The 6,000-nt window shown below is 44.0% G+C and overlaps 2 protein-coding genes across 25 annotated transcripts in view; one reads left to right on the top strand and one right to left on the bottom strand.

Annotated features, from left to right (window-relative positions):
* LOC128874710 (glutamate-gated chloride channel alpha) overlaps window positions 1-6,000 on the bottom strand; it is a 115,122-nt gene that overhangs the window by 66,224 nt on the left and 42,898 nt on the right. The window lies entirely within an intron of this gene.
* LOC128875225 (trypsin-2-like) overlaps window positions 1-6,000 on the top strand; it is a 71,673-nt gene that overhangs the window by 35,730 nt on the left and 29,943 nt on the right. The gene's annotated exons all lie outside the window — the stretch shown is intronic.

Here is a 6,000-nt window from a genome sequence, read left to right on the forward strand (position 1 = left end):
CTACTATTTAATTTAAACAAATTTCTTTAATAGACATAAAGGGAAGGAATATTATTGGACCAACTGTGCAAGTCTTTCGATAAACTTGAACATCTACACCTTGAATAAATGCACCATCCAATGAAAAATGCACGTTAAAAGCCAGAGTTTCAGACAGTAAATAGAAGCTTCTAATTTTGTAAGGTAAATACCGCTTATGTATCCATTATTCAACTAGTGCATCCGTTTCGGTCCTGGACAAGCACGAATATATCATACGTGCGGGTAAATATATTCATTTTACTGCAATCCTCGCCCATGAATTTATGCCATATCAGATTCAATTATAATTACAATTATAATACGTTCAGCCACCGTTCCGCTCGGAGGGTAAAATATGTCTACGTAAATTCGAACAGAACGACACGGAATCGGGGTGGAATTGAACGGAGACGAGATCGTTGGAGTCTAACGCTTCTGATTAGAGACATGCAAATTTTTCGTGCGGATAGACAGTGCGGTCTCGGCCGATCGCGACGCCAAGTCGCGCCAGCTCCTCGGAATTGCCGCTGACCGACCGTCGGGGTGTTGCCAGGAATCTAACAGCGTTCAACCTTGGCCTCGTGGCCCGATTCGTGCACGCTGCGTGCTAAGCCACGCTAGCTAACCGTTCGTTACGTTTTTGCCATCGAAACACTGCGGATAATTAGCAGACCGATTCGAAAAACCCACGTTAAAAGACAATGTTCCTTGTTGTCATACGAAATCGTCGCGTGAAACGGTCCATAATCGAATGTAAATCGAAAGAATGAAACCGGGATTCTCTTTCGAAACGTGCCAGTTTGTATACCCTGTTCAATAATTAGTCGAGCAAACGCTATCAACCGTACAATTTCCCGTACAAAAGCTGGTGGAACAAAAACGCGACCACTTTCGGTCCACGTGCTCCTCCTTCAGGTCCGATCGAAGAGCTCGGCGCAAAAATTTCCAAAGTTCTTTCATTACTCGAAATCGCTCGGGAGTCTTCTTCCATAGCCAAGGGTCTAAACTTGGCGAAACTTTATTGGAAAGGCCGAATTTTCGCGAAGCTCGGACGCAGATGGTGGAATGTTGGTCAATCGATGACGGAAACTACGACGCCGTAGAACCGGCGTATTCCGTTCGCGAATAAATCCTGCTTTATATCAAGGATTTAACCGGTTTAGATCGTGTTTTACAACGAATATCCTTCATTTGACGAGAGTGTTCGGAAATACAGGGTGTTCCGACATCTGACGCGACCGAATAAATGGAATATTGCTCGTGGCAGTTTGCATATTCCGCCGTCGGGCACAACGGCGATGCTCGCTGAATTTTTGAACAAAATTTTTCACGGATATACGCCGGATGGAACGAGTCGAGGGGTAGCTGTTCGACCAACCGAACGAAATTATTTTTATTTACGGAATTATATGTATTATAATTTTAAGAATATTCGATAGCTCGAGGGAGGAATTATGATAATGGTAATTTCGACGTAAACGCTCTCGACCGTTAACCAGGCCAGCCTCGGGTACGTACAAAGATGACGATTACGCTGTATTATGTTTAGAAAAATAGCATTACTCGACAGTTGATCGACTTAACCCTTTGCACTCGAGAGGTGACTCTTAGTCACCGCTAGGTTTTCTTTAGGTTTCATTTCTTTGGAACTCGAAGTGCCAATAAAATGATTGTCGGTGCAATAAAGGTGAGTAAAAGGTAAAGTAAAATCTCAAATTAGAGATCTCATTTTCGAAGTGAATCTAAGCTTAGCATTCGTGACAATAGAATGCTAAGAAAGCATCTCGAGTTGCTGATAGATACCAGAAAATAAAAAGGCCTCGAGCGCGAAAGGTTAAATTTGAAGAAAATATCAATGTATTTATTATTTGAACAATTTTTACAGCTGACATTTATTTTTTTTAATTCTGTTCAAGAGAACATTATGTAACGGTAACATACATACAGCCAAATATTAAAAACAAATCAATTGCAAGCGTACAATTCGATTTAAAAGTCCGTCGTCAACTTTGAAATTTAGGGCATTAAGGGTTGAAATCAAATTTTTATTTGCAAATATTATTATCATGTTAATAACGACTTGTAACCAATTTCTTTGGTAATATTTCTTTCTAAGAACTACTTTTGCAAAATAAATATGAATATGACGAATATTCTCTAACGTTGAGTCGATCGACTGTCGTATTTATGAACTAATGCTTTCTCTCCTAGTCGCAGTACAGTCCGCACTTTTTTCCATCTCGCGAAGAGGGTCGAATAAATGTTTGAACTGCTACGAGAGAGAACCTTATATAAACATTACTTCTCAAAAAAGCCACGAGAGCAGCGACGAGCAGCAGTAATTCGTTGGTCGAGTTAAAAGCTTGACGCGTAGAACACGTACTCGACGCGACGTCGGCGTCGGCGTCGTGTCACGAGCATTTGAATATTAAACAATGACCAGCAAAGTCACGGAACACCGGGGCGCATTAATGCCGGCCTAACGTGTCCGCGTAGGAAACGTCGCGTGTGTCGAGACCATATGCGTTAATACGACGAAAGGAGTCGGTTCCCGCGGCTGATCTATGGCAAACGCTCACCGTTCTGAATTCGATGCGCTGCAACGAATTAATGCACGACGGACTATCATAACCCGCGGGAACGTCGCTAGAAAAAAAAACGTTCTCCTTCGTATCTCGATCCTCTTCGAGATCCTCCGCGTTTTTAAATACCGTCCTCGTTAACCCAAGGACTCGACTCGCGTGTAACTGCAAACGCTTCCGAATCGATTCGCGGCTAATTTCTGTCCCTTCTGCTCTCGGGTCGATCAATCTTAATGCACTAGTCAACAAATAGTGTGTTACATCGTAGTAAACCAATTTTTATTTTAGCATTCAACTGTCTGGAAAGTTCATGCCGCTTTTTAATAGACGGAGCAGGTCTGAATATATCGTGATGGCTGAAAACAAATAACATCTGTACATTCTTTAACAGGTGGAAAGGTTGTGGAACAAAATGGTACATATATAATTCAATAAATGTACATAAAAATTCAAATACGCCTTTGAATTTTTCTTAAAGATAGGTATGAACTTTTTGGACAACCCAATATTTTCTATCGCTAGGGCCCTTCGAGAAAAAGTGGACGGAAGTAAATTTTTCATTCCTAAATACTAACTTTCTGAGGCTGCATATAACCGAGACGTTGATCGAAGTTCGGATCACCCGATTCATGTATATGAAAGAGCAGAGCCAAGTTGAATTTATCGGTTTAATAACAATAGGAGCGGTTCCGTGCGTTGACGGCACGGAATAAGGTTAACGTGTCAGGAGAATAAAGTAATAGATTGCGTACGTATTTCTTCGAGAACTTTTACGCGGGCTATAGCGTAATAAACGCCGACGCGATCGTCTTGCGATTTTCCAGCGATGAAACGGGAACAATTGTCACCTATAGGCGACGCAAACTGACGCCGGTTCCTTGACTTACATACGTCGAGTTATCGTTTCGCTGGAAACAATTAAACTTCTTCGTTTGTAACCCTTTCGTTCCCATGGTACCGCCATGGTTCGATTTTCAAAAGAAGGAAATAAAAGTCAATCGAACCAACCGATCTTTGTTACCGGGATAATTAGTGAGACAGTTCGTAAATCTCGGGGCAGACTTCTTTCTTAATATCATATTTTTAATGGAGGATCAATCGTGCAAATTAAACATCATTTGTAGTAGGCTCACACTTTGTTTACTTTAATCCAGAATCCAGTGTAAATCTAGTAAATTCATATTTATCGAAAGAGTGTATTTCAGGGTTTCAGAATTCTATCCACAGGATTTTCGAACAATTAGATCGAATCCTGTGGGATAACGTTATAGGGATAACACGCTTCTCGTGTAAACCTCCTATTTTACAGCAAATAATCCGATACCCTTTGAATCGGTACATGCATCTCTCGCAATAGCGTTTCGACTCGTGAATTACGTTCGTCTTTCTTTAGAAAAGTTACAGGTCCGGTGGTATATTGAAATTGATGACCGCGTACTTGCCCGAACGATAGAACAAAGTCGCCGAAGATAAATTCATAACGAGTAAATTCGCGAAGGTATCTCCCCGGTGGGATATCGCGAGCAGATTTACGGCGAATACGCGAAACTATCGCGGGGAACGATACGTCTGGATCGATAGAATTATGCGGTCGGAAAGGGAACCGTCAACCGGCAACAGCCAGTCAGCTATCGATCGAGAATGCTATTTTTGCGTGGGCGTCCCGTTTTCCGTAATAACGAGAATAATGCTACGAAAACCGTTCGTCGAGTGGTTTCATCGGAACCGACTTTGTCTCTTGATTTCGCGGGGATCGCTGATTTACCTTTCATGGACCACTCAATTACAGAGATACGTGAAGACGTTCAAAACGCGAGGAGTCGAGATACTTTGCGGATCTTCGAGTAATTTGTGGTACGACTCTCGACCGAAAGTAAGAAGGGGCTGAAAGGTACTGATTGTGAGTTTAGTTACGAGAGGTTGGAAGGTACTGAGGTTGGTTACGGGAGGCTAGAAGGTACTGGGTTTAGCTACGGGAAGGAAGAAAAGACACTGAGCTCTAGTTATGGCGGACTGTAGGATACTAAGCTCCAATTACGGAGGGCTAGAAGGTACTGAGCTCTGCCACAGGGAGCTAGAAGACTCTAAGCTCTAGTTACGGAGGGCTACAGGATACTAAGCTCCAATTACGGGGTGCTAGAGGCTACTAAGTTCCAGTTACGAAGGGCTAGAGAGTACTAAGCTCAGCTATAGGGAGCTAGAAGACTAAGCTTTAGTTACGGGGAGCTAGAAGACTCTAAGCTCTAGTTACGGAGGGCTAGAGGATACTAAGCTCCAATTACCGAGGGGCTAGAGAGTACTAAGCTCAGCTATAAGGAGCTAGAAGACTCTAAGCTTTAGTTACGGGGAGCTAGAAGACTCTAAGCTCTAGTTACGGAGGGCTAGAGGATACTAAGCTCCAATTACGGAGGCCTAGAAAGTACTAAGCTCAGCTACAGGGACCTAGAAGACTCTGGGCTCTAGTTATCGAGGACTGTAGGATATTAAGCTCTAGTCACGGGGTTCTAAAAAATACTGAGCTCAGCTACGGAGGGTTAAAGTGTACTAAGCTCTGCCACAGGACGCTAGAGAGCACTAAGCTCTGCCACAGGATGCTAGAGAGCACTAAGCTCAGCTACAGGGAACTAGAAGACTCTACGCTCTAGTTATCGAGAACGGTAGAATACTAAATTCCAACTACGGAGGTGCGAGCTCGCACATCCGATGCTGAACATCATTTCTTTCGCGTAAACAAAAGGTGCGAACGAACGAGACTCTCTAAACATCGCGAGCTAAGTTTACCCCTGTAAGTTTCCCTGTGCCTTTGTCGCACCGCAGGTTTTCCCCGATTCCAAATGAAAACGTTAACCAAGCCTGGCCAGTCTGGCACACGCGTATGTGGGAATATCGAGCAACACGCACCGGTGCGACGGTTTTATACCTTGGCACCGTTCCGTCGCGACGGTTGACTTGGTCTACGGATTCGACGCCGTAGGCGCACACGGCCACGGAACGCAGCCGTCTGCATAGGCGGTGCAAACTCGAGCGCGGCTCGAGTGCACTAAAGCCAAAGAGTATAACGCGACATCTTCTCGCGCGACGACGCGTTCTCGCAGACGAGAGCAACGCAATACGAAGAAACAAAAAGCATCTCGACGACGACGATGAAACCAGACGTCTCTTCTATTCGGTCCGTCAGCTTGTTATTACGCTCTCGGCCGGCTGAAACTTTCCCGGCCGCGAGCGAGAGATCCGTCGCGAAAAGAAAACGTCCCTTCTCGCGTCTTCGAGGAGCTATTCTCGTTTGCAAGTGCCGGACGAACCTGTACCTTGGGCATCTTCAGATGCGAAGAACGTATAAACACGAATAATTTCGAATTTTAACGGAAGATTGGAATCCAGACAAGTGAACGAAGCT

This window comes from Hylaeus volcanicus, chromosome 4 (genome assembly GCF_026283585.1).
Source record: "Hylaeus volcanicus isolate JK05 chromosome 4, UHH_iyHylVolc1.0_haploid, whole genome shotgun sequence".
Lineage (NCBI taxonomy): Eukaryota > Metazoa > Arthropoda > Insecta > Hymenoptera > Colletidae > Hylaeus > Hylaeus volcanicus.